Here is a 19452-nt window from a genome sequence, read left to right as displayed (position 1 = left end):
CCTCAGGGAACTAAACCCCATTGATTTCTAATGGTTAGAAAACCATTAGTGCTTTTGTGGAATCAGCAACCAGTTACAACTCACCTTCATCTCATATCCATTCCAAGTGACTAATGAATCCCTCAATAAGAAGAGTGTTATGTTTGTCAGACCTTGAAGCAATGGATCAAGAATGAATGTGGTAAGCAACAAACCAGCCCAGCTACTGTGAGTGAGAAAACGTGAGTTGAGGCAGACAGACTGGTACATGTCTCAAGGTTTGGAGCAAAAAAAACAAGTCCTCTTCATTGTAAAAGGACTCACTCACACATCCCTGTGTTTGGTGGGAATCTAGCTATCATGGCTTTGGGGATGGGACTGTACAGTGGTACCTCGGGTTAAGTACTTAATTCGTTCCGGAGGTCCGTACTTAACCTGAAACTGTTCTTAACCTGAAGCACTACTTTAGCTAATGGGGCCTCCTGCTGCCACTGCGCTGCTGGAGCACGATTTCTGTTCTCATCCTGAAGCAAAGTTCTTAACCTGAAGCACTATTTCTGGGTTAGCGGAGTCCGTAACCTGAAGCGTATGTAACCTGAAGTGAATGTAACCCGAGGTACCACTGTATAAAGTTAACACCTACACCCAAAGGCTCCCAACTCCTGCTATATCCTGTAAACCTGGATATTTTGTAAACCTGCCATATCCTGGAACCCTGAACTAGAGCACACCAGATTGAAACGTTCGCTGCAAGTCCCACTTTGGTCTCCCAGCAGAACACAGAAAGGTGTGCGCAGCTCAGTAATGACTCTGCTGATAACAGGTTTCAGGCAGGGATTCTTTCTTAGCCCTACCTCAAGATGTTAAGACCTTTTGCATGCAAAGCAGAGGCTGTACCACTGAGCTACAGCACTATCCATAGTATTTGCAGATAACTTTTCTTGTGGCTCATGGATTAGTGCTGCGTCATGCAAAGACTTTTCCTTATCGCCGTGCTGAAGCTTGCAAAGCAATAGGCAAAATGGGACTAATTTGGCTTCTGTTTCAAAGGGCACCTACATCAGATCAACGAGAAGAAACGTACAAACTCAATAGGTTAACAGGAAAACATCCACATTAAACACAAACCGTAAAGCGCATGACTTTTAAAAAGATAACAACCAAGGCCTAAGTGTCTAAGTCTGAATTTCAGAGGTTCTGAAAGCAGTGGAGGAAATTTCAGTATATATCCCCTCCTGCTAGCTCAGTGCCTTTTCATTCTAGGTGGCCTATTCTGTTGTTTATTGCTGGTTTTCGAAAATACAGCCAGATTTTTTAAAAAAGCACTGTACTTATCTATAATTAAAGTACCAACCAGAAAAGGAAAACAAACCCTTTCCCATCTACTTATTCTCAGTTTATAAATCAGAGATAAAACAAACTAGGAAAAAGCACTGGGCTTGTTGGGGGGGGGGGATATTAGTACATAGGAGAATGGGTAATCTTCTGGTTAACAAAAGGGTCACAAAGGTCCCAATCTTGACTTAAGTTGGTTGATGTAGGTCACTTGGCAAAGTAAGCGATTGGGGAAAAAAGGTGGGTTTTGTTTTTTTTTACAAAATTTAAAAAATGGTTTACCTCCGGGGGCAAATGAGATAATATTGTCAGGAGCCAGAATCAGGTGAGGGTCAGCAATAAAAAAATTGTCCAACATTTCTCCGATGAAAATAGGGATGTCCTATTCCATAATGATAATTTTACTATATATACTCCACACATCTTACCAGGTTGCCCCAGCCACTCTGGGCAGCTTCCAACATAATAAAACATTAAACATTTTTTAAAAAACTTCCCTATACAGGATTGCGTTCAAATGGCTTGGGGGTCAGATAACTCCATACCCTCCAACATTTCTCCAATGAAAATAGGGATGTCCTAAGTGGGACATTCTGGGATCAAATCAGAAACGAGGACGGCTTCTCTAAATCAGGGATGTCCTTGGAAAATAGGGACACTCGGAGGGCCTGGTTTAGTCTTAATATTGTCACCTTTATTTTTCTTGGCAGGAATCCTATGCTTTTAACAGCTGTGTGACCATCAAGAGATTCAGAAGCACACAGCTTCCTGTACAGCATTGGCAGGCAGATAATCACAGGTTGGCTATGAGTATTAAATATGATTTGTCTCTGAATGCCTCAAAACCTTTGGTTTTGCGCTGCTATAGACTAATGGTAGTTTTTCATGCCAGTAGGTGACCTGACAATGGAGACTTTAGAACTTGTACAAACCAGCCCTGTTCATTTATAGCCGTCTAGCAGAAGATGACCATGGGTCTGCTTTTTTGAACCAGAAGACCCACATAGGGGAAATGATACCCAAAGCTGAATGTGCAACACCCACTGCCTCCACTGCTTAATGGTGTCCTTGTTTTTTGTGTGAACCTGTGACCTGCCTCAACTGAACACAATACTATCCATTTCTGCCCTCCCTACCCATTAAGCCCAGAAATTCAATCAAAAGAATTGCAGATAACGTTTGAGAATAATCTTCCCCAATGCTGTGTGTTTTATAATTGGATGTGTGCAAGACTGTAGGATCTATTTTCCCCCCCTTCTTCTGGTCTTTCATTGGTTACGTGAAGAGACGCATACATTAGGCTGAAATCAGAATAATTAGCTCCACTCTCATCCTCATCACAATTATATGTTTTGGAAGTGCTGGTCTGCAAAAAGTTAACCCATTAATTAGTAAAACCAAAAATAAATGAATAGCTACAGTCACTCCACAGACTGCATTTGGATGTAAGACTAAAAACGCAATTTAAAGCTATTTGAATGAGCCTCAGACTCATGTGCTCTCCCCTATACCCCCCATCTGGGCACAACTGCTAGGAAGAGATTGAAAGGACCTGCTTCTGTTTCCAACAAACCACCGTTTATTGTTTCATCTGAACTGGGACTGTTGTGGTTAGTTTTAACTGTAGCTTGTCCAAACGAGCCAGTTTCAAGCTCTTGGTTTTGAACCTGGCTTGTTTTGATAAATTATTTACGGTAAAACTAACCCCGGGTCCCAGTTCAGATGAAATTGTCATTTCATCTGAGGCTCATTCAAACTCTGGAAACAAAAGCAGATATATCTGATCTTCTCTTGGCAGCATCGAAGGAGAGCAGGCTCATGCTTGCTCAGCTTTAGTTTTGAGCAGGGGTAGGGAATGTGTGGCCTTCCACATGTTGTTGGAACTACAGCTCCCATCTTCCCTGACCATTGGCCCTGCTAGCTGGGGCTGACAGCTGTTGGAGTCCTGCAACAACTAGAGGGCCATAGATGCCCTGTCTCTGGTTTAGGGTTCTGTCTGTACTGTAGGGTTGCATGGTCTGCCCTATTTGCTTCAATGGAAAGTGCATGGGTTCTATGTGCATGCAACTTGCATGCTGATCTGCCTTGTCTAATTAAATTAATGGAGCCCTTTTATGCAGGGGAACTCTGGGTATCAGTGTCCATTGGCCTGAAGCAAACCATCAGACTTAGGGTAGTGTAAGTTTGTTGAAATACGATGCCATTTCTTTCCTTTAAAAATCCGAGTGCCACGCTGTCCCAGTATAATTGCATCCTTGAATGCTTTGAAGTATGTAATAAAGAGGACTGCACCACACATTTAATCACCAGAAGAGACAGGTTTATTACACGGGCTAGCTGCAATTGCTTCCAATGAAGCGTAGACCAGATTTAACCCTTCTTTTAGCTTGACAACAATGGAGCTGGAGCTCAGGTCTTGAAGCAAATGGTAGACCTGCCTGCTGCCTTATGGTTTCGTGGCATTGGTGGAACTATGCCAAGAGTTCATTCAAGCCGGGCACCAGCCCTCTCTGTAGTAAGATGTGTAGTGAAACTCTCCCTATTTCTTGGCAGCAGCACGCATGCTTGCATTTAGAAAGTGACTGGAATTATTAGGCACTGTACAGAAACGAAAAATGAAAACAGGTCACACTCAAATGCTTACAATCATTTAAAAGTAATGAAAAGGCATATTTGGGAGGAGAAGAAAGGAAAGGGAAAAGCAAAGGGAATAAAACCCAGGTAGTGAGTAGTAGTTGTGACCTAAGAGGATTTAAACTGTTAAAGGTTCAAGATGTTCATATTCCTAGTTTCTCAAGTGCTTACATGCACAAAGGGCTCAGGATAATTTTATTAGATATCTGTTCCCAATCGTAAATCTGGGGAAGCAGAGCCATAATAAATTTTACCACAATCAGCATTTTCTCAACACTTGGCAGAAATTGACAGATGCATACCTGATGGAAAGTTGCCAGTTGGGTAATGGTTGTCTGTAGTCACCCTCTGCCATGGCCTGCCAAGACAGGAGTCACATTTTGCCACACCCTTTAATCTTGGCATGATGCACAATAAAACTCTCCTCCCTCTTCCCCAGGAAGGGTGTTATGGATAGCCAACTTACTAAGTTTCATGGACACTGTGGAAAATTGGTTGAATAGATGATACTACCTAGTAATCATCACTTTCAGGACTCTTTTAACATGCACTTCTCTCCCATGTTTTTCTAAAAAACTGAATTATTCCAGGAATTGTCACTACTACTGCCTTAAGAAAACACTTTGCTTAGAAACAGCTTTGCTTAGAAACAGTCCCCTTGTCAGCTATTTCCTGTATTTCTATTTTCTCTGTATTTCTATTTCCTCGTAAACAGTATTCATTTTTTTCTGGCAACTTTTATAGTTAACAGCTTGCATCATTTTGTCGGCAGCTTATTATAGAGATTATTATCTACGGGTTGTAGCTGAGCTCAGTTAAGGTCATAACCTTAAAGTGTGGGTGAGGAACTCGTAACCTTCCAGATGTTGCTGTAGTACAAATCCCATCACCCTTTAACCCTCAGATATGCTGGCGGGGGTTGATGGGAGTTGTGTTCCAGCTGTTGGAAGTGCAACAGCAGAGATCATTTTGTGTGAAATGTAAGAGTTAACTATGTTAGCGTTAAAGTTAATCAGCCAAGAGTGGGATGGGTGGAGGTGTTGCTTAGCAACCAGGCAGAGTAGCATGATCCTTGCTGAGGTAGCATGTGCCCTGATTGGCTTTGCACTTCAGAGGGATTTTTCATCTGTGTGTTTGGTTGAGTATCTCCCTTCTATGTACTGTACAAGGACTGAAATTGGAGACATAGCTCATTCATTGCTTATGTATTGAATGTAGGAAGTCCTGAGTCAATTCCTGGTGACTCAGCTGTACGAGATGATAGGAAAGACCTATGCCTGGGTTGCTGGAGAACTGCTGGTCAGAGTAGATCTTACTAGGCCACCTGGAACAATGTCTTAACATGGTATAAAACAGATCCACATGTTCAGTGAATAGAATATTGGCTAAAGACTTGGGCTGGATCTAGACACATCAAAGAAGCAATTCAGTTAAACGCGTTGCAAACTCATACAGGGAAATCTGGTAGGGAAAGACAGGACTCCATAGCACCATCTGGTGTCACAGTGTTATACTGCATATACAATGCATATAGAACACTTTTTCTTTACCAATCTAGCTGAGTCCTAACTATTCAAAATCCCTACCTAGCAATATTTTTACCTATTTGCCTTGAACAAGGCACTTTCTCCCAGACTAATCCTAGCTCACAGGATTGTTGTGAGGGTAAAATGGGGACAGCCTATGCACCTTTACGTCAGTTCTTTGGACAAAGGAAAGCATTCTGATGCAATAAATAAGTAATATTTTTCTGGTTGTAGCAATGCCATCTTCTTTCTTTTCTCCTCCCCCCCCCCCCGTCTTGACAACTGCTAATATACTGCTGAAGATTTTTAATGCAGTTAATCTACTTCAGAGGGTTACCCATGTACATTCTGTAGGTGTGCTTGCTCCAAAGAGGTGTCCCCTGGCACCCCCAGGGTTCCTTCCCTCTCCGCTGCCGCTGAAAGTAAGCTCAAAATAAGTATTCCGCTGCAATCACTAGAATGGGTTGTGACGTCTGCTTGGTTGAGTTGTGTACTGTGGTGCCCACAACAGTTTCTCTGGTTTGCAAATCTGCTCATGGGTCCAGAATGTTTGCCAACCCACTGATCTACTGTTTCATCTGCATGTACTTAAGAAAATATTTTGGGTATTAGTGCAGACCTTTCCTCCTACTTCCTTATTGCTCTGCTGTTTTTTAATGAAAAGGAACGAACAGTCCCATGTCTTTCCCCATCACACCCTCTCCTTCCAGATCTCTCTCCCCTAATTAAAAAGAAGCTTTGAAGGAGCATAGCGCTAAAGCCAAAATTATGGTTGAGAAACACTTTGAAAACATGGAAAGTTGCTTATGTAGGAACTGCCGTGCATGGTCATGAGCTGGATAAAAGAATGGTGTTGCAGAGCAAAACATAACAGATGGGACAAGGTGGATGGATGGATCTATTAGCAGGCCAGTAAAGCAAGGGTGGGTCCAGATGATGACACCTTGACTTGTATGAAGTCAAACAAGTACAGTGGTACCTTGGTTGTCAAACTGAATTCATTCCGTTTGACTCCCGGAACAGTTCAAAAACCAAGGCACAGCTTCCAGTTGGCTGCAGGAACTTCCTGCACTCAATTGGAAGCCGTGTTGGAAGTTCGGCTTCCAAAAAAACATTCGCAATTCGAACACTTACTTCCGGGTTTGCGGTGTTCGGGAACCAATTTGTTTGGTAGCCAAGCCAAGGTACCACTGTAATGTCTAGTCACTCCTGATCAGACTCTAGAAGGGAATGATACGGGATTCTTGCAGAAGAGCCAGATAAGGCATTTGGCCTCATTATGTCAAGAACTGTGTCACCACCACACTTCTTCGGTGCAAATTCCTCGTAGCACTGTTGTCAGTTGCTATCTTTTTCATCCCGCTCTAGGAAATGTCTCCAAATGACATATACACCCCCCTCCTGAATTTATTTCAAGAAAAGCACTGTTTCTAGCAGCAAAACTTGAGCAAAGCCTTTTTTAAAGGTGTGTTTTTGTTATCCTATAAACATTTCTATAAATAATTGAGATTTTAAAAACGTGATCCTTGATGGCAGTGGCATAGCATGGTGTGTGTGTGTGTGTGGCTGCAGGGGCACATTTTTTGAGGGGGTGTAAAACCAAGTGCCCTCATTATAGGCTCCCTCATTGAGGCTGGAGCCACAGGGAGGGAAGCCACACCCAAGCTGGGGATGAGATCGGTGGCGCCTCCTTTTGCTTATGGTTGGCAAAGGAACACCTGTGCCCACCCCACCCTTGGACTGACCAAGAGGGAGAGGGAGGATGCTGTGGCTGCCTCCTCAGTCACACCCCCTCCTTGCCCTACTTTACACCCTCCTTGACTGTTTCAGCTGGCTAGAATGTGCCCTTGATGCCTTTTGCTTTGCTTGCTCCTGGATGGAGGATAGAAGGGGATATAGAATCAGGGGATGTAGAAATATCTGTTGGTTCCCCCTCTTTTGCCTCTGGCCCTACTCTCCACTGGCATATGTCCCTTGGCAGGTTGCCCAGAAGGGAATGATTTTTATTTTTATTTTTTCACCAACAACCAAAACACAAACAGCGAAACCCCCCAGGCGGCTGGTACATTGGGTATACATAACCAATAATAACATATTCAAATCAACCATATGTACAATTTTATATACATTAACACTCCTCCGTCCACAAGGTTTATTTCACTTTTAACATTTTACTTGCCCCAAATTGTTCAAACCGACCCAAATAATTCAATATCTTCTCAAACCAATACTCCTCTTTCTCACTGACACTCTGTGTATCTTCACAGTTGGATATTCTAAAATTATAATATTATTCAGTTTTTCCCTCCATTGGTTCACCCCTAACTCTTCTGCATTTTTCCAATTACTCGCTATAACCTGTCTGGCTGCAGTTACCATCAATTTTACCCATTCCAGAGGGGAATGATTTGAGAAAGTTTTCCCACCCCTGCATTACTGGAAATGGCTGAGTGAAGTGTTCTAGTAGAAGGAGAAGTGAGAATATACTGTAATCTGGTTCCATGCAATGGACCAATTATAAATCGGGGTTAGGAGAAGACAGATGGAAGGATGTGGAGGAGTTACAGTGAAGCATCTTCATCCCCACAGGAATGGATCATGCCCTCCTTTTTATCCTAATATCTCATCCGGCTACACTTTAAGCAATTTGTCAGTATTAGAACACTAAGGATGTAATCTAGAATATTGAACTCTCAGGCACCAGGAAAAAATGGATGGTAACTGAGAGAGAGCAGTAGGTTATCGAAGGGCAATTTAAAGTATTTGCTGATAGCTGATAACAGCTTCTAGTGAGAGAACATGCATCCTGTCTGGAAGCAGGAGCCAATGTAAATCAATCAGCACCCACAAAGTTCAGCTGAGTTCATTTATCTGTATCAACCACAGGCCATCACATTAAGGAAACCACAGAAACGGGCGGGATGTAGCAAACCTCAAATCCAGGGCTCCATTTCTTTCTATGCAAAATATAGAAATGCACCCAGTTTTCTCCCTTATGTTTTCCCCAGCAATTTTTTTCAGCATGATAGTACTGAACCCTTATATTGTGGGGGAAGGGGGAAGGGAGGGGAATAAGCAATTTGGCAACTTGTTCAAGTGAGCCATTCTAGAAGCTTCTTATGTGACAAACAAGAAGAACTCCCCCCGACACACTCATGCTATTCACGTGGCTCTGAAATCTCAGAATACTGCCTGAGGAAAAACATGTATAGTTTTATTCTTTTGGGAAATGTAAAGAGCCTAATTTTCATAACAAACACAACAATCTGTTTATCTCCTGGCACTTTCAACCGCAAGAATTCCCCCCCCCCCCACACACACTTTAATAAGTCTATTTTGGCTTGATTTCTTTGCATCCAAAATTATGACTTCAAATACCTCTCTCTTTAACCTAAATCTTCCAAGCTGTTCCTACAATCACACCCCGCCTCCAGGTAGTGAGACATTCTAGGGGTGCAGCATATTCTATAGCTGCGTTTAGCCTGGAAAGAGGACCTGAAGGATTGTTGCTTTAAAAATATATATATAGTACTGATTTCATAAATTCTTGCTATTTACTAATATTAGTGCTTGCTTACACTAATGCACAGGGATGCGGGTGGCACTTTGGGTTAAACCACAGAGCCTAGGACTTGCTGATCAGAGGGTCGGCGGTTTGAATCCCCATGACGGGGTGAGCTCCCGTTGCTCAGTCCCTGCTCCTGCCAACCTAGCAGTTCGAAAGCACGTCAAAGTGCAAGTAGATAAATAGGTACTGCTCCGGCGGGAAGGTAACCGGCGTTTCCATGCGCTGCTCTGGATCGCCAGAAGTGGCTTAGTCATGCTGGCCACATGACCCGGAAGCTGTACGCCGGCTCCCTCGGCCAATAAAGCGAGATGAGCGCTGCAACCCCAGAGTCGGCCACGACTGGACCTAATGGTCAGGGGTTACCTTTAGCTTTACACTAATGCACGGTTATGCAGTTATTTACAAATTTGTGCATAGGTGGTGGTTTAAAGATCAAACTCTGCCTGAGCAGGTGATGTGAAGAAAGAGACCCAGAAAGCTTGATGAAATCAGACTCTGGCCTTCATTGGATCTGGAGTGTGCTAGACACATTGTGCCACTGGTTATCCTCTAAACCAGAGTTGGGGGGGGGGAGCCTGCAGTGTTCTCATGAACTGCTCATTGTTCTCATTGACCACACTGACTGGGGTTGATAAGAGATCAACAAAATCTGGATTGCACCAGATTCCTCATCCCTGCTTAGAAAGTTGCTTCCTTCTGCTCTTTCTATATTTCCATGTTGGACAAAGCAAGTGTCTGTTACTCTCCCGCTTAAGGTTTGAACGGCTGCATAGGAGCAGCATTCTAATGTCCACCTGTCACAAATCATTATGACATTAGAATAACTGTCGTATGTAACTGAGGAAAAATCATAGGAGTTCAATTTTTACAACTGCTGCTTGAACAAAGCCTTTAACTTTGCGATATATATCAAAGGGAAAGGGGGAAGTATTTAAATATATACCACTTCCTTCCAAACAAGAAATATTTGCCTGAAGGCAGATTTCTTGTCTAGCAAAGAAACTGTTTGAATTTTTTTACACTGAATATAAATGCACATAAATGCTGGCACCTTGTACCCACTTGACAAATCCCATCTATGGAATACCTCTCTGTTTTGATATTCTACAATAAGTTTTTATGAGGTGTTTTTTTGGGCTAGATTGTATGCCAAGACCCTTCTAATGCCTGGGCTTCCCCCCTTTTACTTCTTGGAATAGCCAGGATAGCTTCCTGATGAGGTGACTGTGCAAGAGGGCAAATGGGTGTGTCCCCCCTCAACTCAAGGAAGTTAGAAAGACAAAGGCAGAGATGAGAGCAGAGAGTTGTTGGAGTGATGTAACCTAGAAGCAAAGCAGGAAGCTGGGGAGAGAGACAGAGCAATGTCTGACTTCCCAGGCTGTGGCTATGGAGGAATCAAGATCCTCTTGGAGTGTTAATACTGTGAATCCCTCCATCGTAGGCTCAAGCTGTATATATGTGTAAATAAACCATATAACCTAAAGACACCACAGTCTCTGCTGTACCTCACCCAGAAAGAAACACTGAAACCTGTCTGAAACCCCTGGATTGTCGCACTGCTCTGAGATTGGGATGGCACGCAACAGTGTTAATGCCGCTTATTGCTGGTGTAAATCTGCTATACTGCTGCAGCATTTTGTTCTGCTGACGCAACATAATTTGAGGGTGAAATCCCACCATGAGTCACAAAGTCTTTGCTAAGTCTACACTTTCCATAAAGCTTCCAGAGAAGAAGTGCTTTCCAAATAAAGCAACCTTTTTAAAAAAAATAGTTATGGAAAAGAAAAGTCTTCAGGAAAAAACAAGCTTAGGTTTTCTTCATAATCCTCTTACCTTTTGCATGCTCAATCATTGTGCAACTGCAATTTCATATTCTTGTAGCAGGAAGAGAAAAGAACTTCAATGCCCATAGGACAGATGAGTAAGCATCCATGTTGCTGTGTGTATAAGAAAGAATAAAGGCATAGTATGAGAGAGATCAAATGAAGGAAAATCAGGGGGAAAACATCAGTTGCTAAGTTTTCAGTGTGCTATAATTTATCTTCTATATTTGAGGAACATTGAACATAAATTTTTAAAACTATGGATGCAGAACTTAACCACAGGGGTTTCTGGTCCCAGCGTGCTGGTCTGGCAAAGAATGGTATGTACAAACCACGATTTGCTGTGTTCAGACAGTGTGGCAAACTATGGTTAGCTGCAAATCACTGTGTGTGAGGGAGAAGGGAGGAAGCCCACAAGCCCACTTTTCAAAACAGCTTGTACTCCTTGTGCCTAACAACACTTTTCAACTGTATACAAACCGTGTATGGAAAGAAATATCACCTGGAAGCGAAACACAATGTTTATTGCAATACTCAGCTCACATTGGGAAGAGTTCACCTGAAAACAAAATGATTTACCTTCCATCCAAACAGTGTTAGCTCCATGGTACAAACTACTTACCAAGACTATCCTGTTTAGACACACTGCACTATAGTAGGATATAACTTACAGCCAGTAATAGATGAAATGCCTTTCTCTATTGGGTACCTTGAATGGAAAGTCTACTTGAGTGACACTGCTATAATTTGTTAAAAATGGACCCCTAATGTAGAGCTTCCAATGGATGAGATTAGGATCAGGACTGGAGCAAAATTGGGGTGGAATCTGATGAGTAAAGAGTATGGTGGAAGTGTCTGCAGAGTCCAGAGGGGAGCTCCAGTTGTAATACTACTTTATCACTCTAACTCTGAAATACCACCTGGGGTAGCCCCTGGTTCTGGTTAGTTCAGGTCAGAATATAGTTTCACTGGACCAGCCAATAAAACAATGGCTGGTTAGGCCCCCTAGACCTTCCATGGCTTCCAGGGATAAAGCTGAGACCCAACTTAAAATGGTGGCAGTGGCAAACAGAGACCGTGGGGGAAATGCAAGGAGACAGATGTAAAGGGCACTTGGGGACCTAGAAAAAGAGGCACAAAACTCTTCACATTTGGTTTTGCTCATTTGCCAATGCAAATGTTAAATATCAGGCCTCAACCAATGCGGATTTGTGACTGAGATGTGTTAGGTGAAGAATGTAGCATTTGGAACAGTCCAATGACTTTTGTGATGTTTTTCTGGCAATGAGACTTTTCTCCCCTCACAGCATGAAAAGCTGGGTGCGGACTGGGAAACAAAAGAATCTCTTTTTTCAACTGATTGACTTCTAAGAGGGGAATTTAGAGAAATGAAAACTAGAGATCAGGTGTTCAAGAAATATTATGTTCATAACTCTCCCAAAAGAAACTTACAAAACGTATGGTGGACAGCTAGACTGGTCAAGCTAAGAATCCTTAGTAGCAGCAGATCCAAAGTACAAATTATTAATTAAATCAAAAATTCAGCAGATTATGATGAAATTTGAATTGAATGGTAAGTTGATCATTGTGCTGATTATGTACAAGATGTTCATAAAACTTTAGTTTTACTTATGTTTATTTTAGAAGTAATAATAATAGGAAATTACAAAATCATAAGATAAAAATATAGAATAGATATGAAACCCATCCTATGGCAGAGCAGAATTTTTTTGACAAGCTTACAACAGCATAGCCTGGTGTTGTGCTATATATATCTAATATACAATAGTCACCTTTTGTAAACAGCTAGGCTTGTTAAAATGGTGAATTATTATGAACCGTCAGGTTCTGCTAATGAGTAAATTGCAGTTACTGGGATTTGCTGATGGAAACTCCATCGAAAACACAAGAAAATGCAATCCAACAGGATTTAAGGTCCACAGATAGCAATTTTGTGAAAACGAATAGGCACTCCAATCACAATATTGTAGCAACTTGCATATGAATCCCAACAGACAAGATGATTGGACAGGAGATTTGCAAGATATACTACGTGCTGCCGGCAAAGGTGCTCATGACTCAGGCGAAGGTGTTCATCCTGACTCAGCTCCAAATTTCTGTCATGACACGTTATTGCTATTTTTCAAAAGGGAATTATGAAAGCTTTTAAGGTTCTTTCTGAAGAAAGATGCCAGTTAGAAAAGACTAATTTGGCTGAGTCTTTCCAACAGAGCAATGATTGTTTCAACAGCTGAGGGAAGTGGAAGATTTGGCAATTGTGCGCACTGCGATTTTTAGTTTGCAATGTGTAAGAAGGAATGGATGTGATATGAAAGTCATGGGTGGCTTTCAGGTGTGCATATAAAGATCATGGGGATACATGAGGATTTATGCCTCAGAAAGGGAATTTTATGACAATGGGGTGTTGTGAGATGTGATTGTTATGAAGTCAACACACATAATTGTGATCTGCGCTACGGCCAAACTTGGCCCTCCAGCTCTTTTGGGACTATAACTCCCATCATCCCTAACTAACAGGACCAGTGGTCAGGGATGATGAGAATTGTAGTCCCAAAACAGCTGGAGGACCAAGTTTGGCCATGTCTGGGTTAGATGATCAGTTTGTAGACCTGCATGTAAAAATAATGAGGATCTCTGTGTTGGATGTAGACTTTACAGTCCATAGCCATGGATAGAAGCTGACGTAAAATGTTACATTCCTTTTAATTGACACCATCATTCCCTTGTAAATTATTGCTGCCTTTTATGTTTTTTTTTCTTTTCTTCTGGTCTATGACCGTAATAAATTCATTCATTCATTCATTCATTCCTTAGGTCTGCATGTAAAAAAATAATAATCAGGAACATCCTTTGAATTGCTGTTCTGCAGCAGGAAGTCCTTGCGCTAACAAGATAATTTCATTTGATACAACCATTCATTTCTGAATCGACATGTGCAATAATAGCCTAGTGCTAAGGGTTTGTTGTATTTTTAATGTTTAAGAGCTTCTATGGTTTTAATTGTTTTAATGTTATTTTATTACGACTGTAGGCCATCCTGGGATCCTGTGGGGTAGGGTGGGGTATAAGTTCAATGAATGAATAAAAAAACAAAACCCTATATAACTATATAAATTAAATGAACCTTGAGGTGACATACAGTACAATTTAAGGTATACATTAAACACACAAAGCCAAACAGAAACAATTTATAATAAAGCAAGCCAACAGCAAAGGAAAAATGTTATCAACACCGGAACAATCACATACCCAAGCTAAAACAAATTAACCGTATTTGCATTATAAAATTAACCATCAGTTTAAACATGGATGATGATAAAATAACATTGAAATCTGTGGGCACAACCTGTGGGAACCAAACACTGAATTTTTGAAGACTGCATGCAAAAATCTTGAGTATTCGCACCTCAGTTCTAGGTTTCACCCCATTGTGAATTTTATAACGCAATCCATAGACCTAAGTGAGAGCTATATTGTGATTAGGTGGTGGGTTTCCAGGGTGTTCGTAGAATGATCCTGAGGATCTGAGAGTAGTCCTGACCCTTTTATCTTCTGACAGCCCATTACTCTGTGTTTATTGTGCCTAGAGGAAGCCCAATTTCCTCTGTCTGTCTGCCCCAGTTTCCTTCACTCATGGAATTTCCTTGCTTCTTTTTGAGGCAATGAAAGCTAATCAAGGTGAAGAATGCTCCCTAGAAGTGTGACTTCAAGTGGTTGCAAAGCTTCTCTGCTGGAAATAGTTAAATTTTTGATGATGTTGGGCATAAATTCATGTTAGTACGCATCTAACGACATCCTTTGATCTGGAAACCCAGTTGCCTAAGTGTTGAGATGTGTGGGTAAGCTGTGGTTGTTGAGGGAAAGGTAGTCTACACATGTTGCAGCACATCCCTCCCTGCATCTGTTCTTAATCCACATGTTCCCAGGCCACACTGGTATTCAGTGAAAATCTAGGGCTGAACCCTTGTGATCCAAGACTTGAATGATGTTCTGGTTTGGCCATAGCTTTTCACTTTGATGCTGCTTTAAGTTGCAAATTCTGTCCACCCCAGCCTGGTTTTTGTTGAATACAGTGGTACCTCAGGTTACATACGCTTCAGGTTACAGACTCCGCTAACCCAGAAATAGTGCTTCAGGTTAAGAACTTTGCTTCAGGATGAGAACAGAAATAGTGCTCTGGTGGCACGGCAGCAGCGGGAGGCCCCATTAGCTAAAGTGGTGCTTCAGGTTAAGAACAGTTTCAGGTTAAGTACGGAACTCCGGAACGAATTAAGTACTTAACCCGAGGTACCACTGTAATTGGTTGAGGACAGCTATCTGAATCAAAATTTCTTGTGAAGGTGCTCTGATCATCTTCTGTGCCTTAGTAGGATGGTCAATTTATGCATTGTGTGTGTGTGTGTGTGTGTGTGTGTGTGTGAGAGAGAGAGAGAGAGAGAGAGAGAGAGAGAGAGAGAGAGAGGGGACACTACATTTGGTCCATTCGCTACCCAAAACAGGTAACCAGCAGGGCTGTCTATCACCCAGAGGCTGTGTACACATTACCAGCACTGAACATGGCAAGGTCATTTCTCCACACTGCATTTCAAATAGCATCTGCACACTGTCATACACATTAGCACAGTCAGATGTGTTTCCAAGTTGCCCCCACCACTGCATGGAGAGGGGGCATGAATGTCTTCATATAGCATATGTTCTCAGATAGGATTGAAGTTGGTTTGGGGGAGGAATGCATCAAAACACAGTATTTCTCAAGAAACTACAGGATAGATGTGAATTGTCGCTAACTTTGTGTGCACATGACTTCACACACCAGCAGTGTGTGAAGGCCCAGCCAATGCCCTTAATAATTCTGCTATCCATTGGATAGTAGCTTTCTTAAATTCCTCGTTAAACTTTATCAGTATATCACTCTTGTATTGACCAACATCTACAGCTTTTTTAATATCCTTTTTTATAGGTTCAATGTCAAGGGTTCCCACCCCTCTTTTCATATAGCACCTGCAATTTAAAGGAGGTGCGTGCATCCTCCATGCTTACCAGTCAGAGTTATAAAATATAAACTGTGCTGAATGTTGGAATAGTGCACTGCCTACTCAATCTTCCCTGAGCCAAACCTATAAGTTTATTGCCTGCCTATCTCATTGTTACAGTTGGCCTTACAGCTCCATTTTAAAGCTTACAGCTGCTGCCTAACCTTTATTCTGTAAGCAATTCTTTTCTGAGGAAAATTACTCTCTTCACCTGCAAACATCAACTTGTGAATAAATGCATCCTGTTTATGCGCAGTGAAGAAATGTCTCTGTGTTGATTGTATAATTAGGTAGTGTTGAACATTTAGTAAAGTGGGTCTGCAGTGCGAAATCTGGAGCATTTCTCCACATCCATTTATCAAGCTGACAGAGCCAGGAAAATTAAAACAGAAACCATTTTGTTGCCATGTCACACAAAAAAGGGAAACCGTTCAGCATGGTTTTGTGCCAGCAGTAAATGCTTATAGTACAAACCATAGTGGTCTTTGAGGTTGAATATCCCAGTTGAATAGGGTCCTTTTGATATAACATGTTGAGCATTGGTAGAAAGTGGACTCTGTGCCAGATGGCAAATGGGTAGGGCCCTTCCTCCAGCTCTTACATAGTTAGTATGGCAAAGCAGGAGTTTGGAGAGGAGAGTTTGCTGTGATGTGACCTAGAGGAAAAATGCTTATAGCACAAACCATAGTGATTGTTGAGGTTTTGGGCTGGAAAAGGCAGAGAGAGAGAGAGAGAGAGAGAGCCATGGCTGATTTCTGCTTAAATCCAAGCCTGCAGCTATGGGAGAAACAAGACCCTGCATCGTAGGCTCAGGTTGTGTGTGTGTATTAGGGTTGCCATATTTAAAAAAGGAAATATATTTAAGGAAATTCACCAAAATCTACACTCACAGCATGGGTTGCCATATGTCCAGATTTTCCGGGACATCTCAGTAATTCCACCCGAATACCATTTCCAGTGACTAAACCCTGGCTATGTCCAAGAAGTTCCAGACATATGGCAGCACACCACCGTCTCCACTGTGCATAATTTCTAAAAGGAAACAAGAACCCTGGGTAAGTGTGTGGAACCGCTGGAATCTTGCACCACTCGGAGATAGGGGTGGCGAGCAACAATATGCTTTAAAACATTGTTTACTTGTGGATACTGTGTGCAACATATTCCATATACAAAATACTATAGCTGCTTGTGTTGTGCGACAGCAGATTGTGGCCTGTTTGTTTCAAACAAACCACAAATGGTAAACCAGAAATAAGCCAAGGTTTGTTCTTGACTTATTTTTTACTTACTGCTTGTGGTTTATTTCAAAGAAAACACAGGCCATATCCACACTTACCTTTCCTATGCTCTTTCTGGGTACGGTCCTTAATTTGACTTAGAGTGATGCTTGAACAAGGCCTTTGCGCAGTTAGACATTCAAAATGCTGTTCATTAAGCCCCTCGCCAAAGATTCCTAAGTGAGCATACCAGTGATGGGGGTTAGACAGTCATACGACTATCAATGGTTACTAGTCATGATGACTATGTACCATCTCCTGTATCAAAGATGGCATACAATATCTCTGAATACCAGTTGCTAGGGAGAACAGAAGGAGGAGAGCACTGTTGCTCTCATTATCTTTCTTGGTCTTCCCATAGGCAACTGTTTGGCTACCATGCAAACAGGATGCTGGACTTAGATGGACCTTTGGTTTGATCTTCCAGGACTCTTCTTATGTTCTTATGACAATGGAAGAAACTGCCCAGAAAAGAATATCCATCTGTGAAGGTTTTCAATAGGAAATTGGCTGAGAAGCTGTCTAAAAAAAAACATTTAAATGAGAGATTCAGGGAGCTGGACTTCATAAGCCAGTTGATTTGTTCTATAATTTGCTTTTGTAACTGAGCAAGTGAAAAATATGGGGGTTCCGAAGAAACGAAATGATTCACTTTGTATTGACGTAAACTGCAGTATTTCTCATCAGTACTCACATCCCATCTGCTATGAAATTGCTATTGCATTTTTTTATTTTTTATTTTGGATGACGGGCTGAATATTCATCAATGAATAACTCCAAGTGAAGTTGATAGAATCTCTTATTCAGTGCGGTTTTGGATTATGTGCTTGATTATCCCTGACCTCAATATGTAGACTAGAGAGTCTTAAAATTTGTTGTCATCACGTTCTCTCAGTCAGTTAAAAAAAAATGACAGTACAATTTCTTTGAGGGGCAAGAGAGTTGTTTCACAAACAGAGGCCATACGCTACAGCCGAGTCACTTTGCCACCATACATAGGAAATAGCCACGGCACTGGAGCTGAATTTACCATGCTGTTGACAGGCGTATTTTCCTTTCCAGGATTAAGTATGGAGAAACCAGTTTTGTGAGTTTTCAGTAGAGCAAGCTAGGAGGAAGGCTGATTGCCTGGTGTAATCAGGAGTGTAATCTCTCAGCCTTCGGAGTAGTTTTAAAACATTGTGCCAAGAGATTGTGCTTAAGAAAAGAAGTGCAGAATGAATGCATAAATGTAGGAGAGTTCATTTTTAGAAATAGCCCAATCCTTTAAATAATAATTATAAAAACGGCTCTGAGGTGGAGGGAAAGGAATCACAGCTGCCAGCCAATCAATGTTCCATTATTTAGAATAAAATTTCTATTCTGCTTCCTGCCTCCAATGGAGACGCTCAAAGTGGCTAACCAACAGCATCAAAAAGTAAAAAGCAAAACTAATCTACATTCATTTAAATGAATGAATAACAAACATCCCACCACCAAACTAGAAGCAGCAGAAAAAGAACTTTCAAACATTCCTTGCACATGTTTTTCCTACCTCCTCTTTGTTGTGATGCCGACTGGGATAATATCCAGGAAATGGGATAAAACCAGGCAGCGAAATACTTTGGGTTGACCCTGGGGTCTAGCAACACCAAATTGCTATTTACTGTTGAAATGAGATTTCCCCCCCAACAGAGTTATGACCTTCAACGAAAATATCTACCTCCTCCACAACAAAGTTTTAAAATGTGCTGTCACTTCTTGAAATATGGGAATGGACTGTACAAATCCCTAGTTTAATTTAAGCAGGTGAAAGTTAATCCATAAAAAAATCCTGTGCTAGCTGTGCTAGGCTGTTGCAGAAACAAGCAAAGAAACTCCAAAACATCAGAGTCTTGTAGCACCTTAAATACTAATAGGTCGATCTGATACATGTCATTTCTGAAAGGAAGCCTCATTGAACTCCCAAATAAATGGGCGTAAAAAGGTGTGTTCATCTGTAAGGTGCCATGAGGCTCTTCCTTGCATTTCCTCTTTCCTTTTTTTAGAATTATACAACCCTATTCCCAGTTTAGCGATGTGTGTAATATTTCTCCATTATTTAGAAGTGGAAAAGTGTTCTATAATTTATACACATTTAATCCAAACTGTTGATTAAGCACAAGAGTAGCAACCTCAAAGTTGCTTGTTTGAGCAATGACTGCTCCCCACATCAAATGGGGGAGCCTTTTGCGTGGTCGCGCGCAGCCCCCCAGATCCCAATGCGACTCCTGGTAG

General features: G+C 41.6%; 1 long non-coding RNA gene across 1 annotated transcript; it reads right to left on the bottom strand.

The window, feature by feature from the left end:
- Positions 1 to 3705: 3705 nt before the first annotated feature.
- Positions 3706 to 16945, bottom strand: LOC310713456. Its single transcript, XR_014529266.1, has 3 exons — positions 16810 to 16945; positions 10876 to 10979; positions 3706 to 3912 (listed from the first exon to the last, which is right to left on the bottom strand). It is a non-coding gene; the product is annotated as an uncharacterized lncRNA (long non-coding RNA).
- Positions 16946 to 19452: the final 2507 nt, after the last annotated feature.

Source organism: Podarcis liolepis, assembly GCF_965112155.1.
Source record: "Podarcis liolepis genome assembly, chromosome: 8".
Lineage (NCBI taxonomy): Eukaryota > Metazoa > Chordata > Lepidosauria > Squamata > Lacertidae > Podarcis > Podarcis liolepis.
This window is presented reverse-complemented; position numbering and strand designations above follow the sequence as displayed.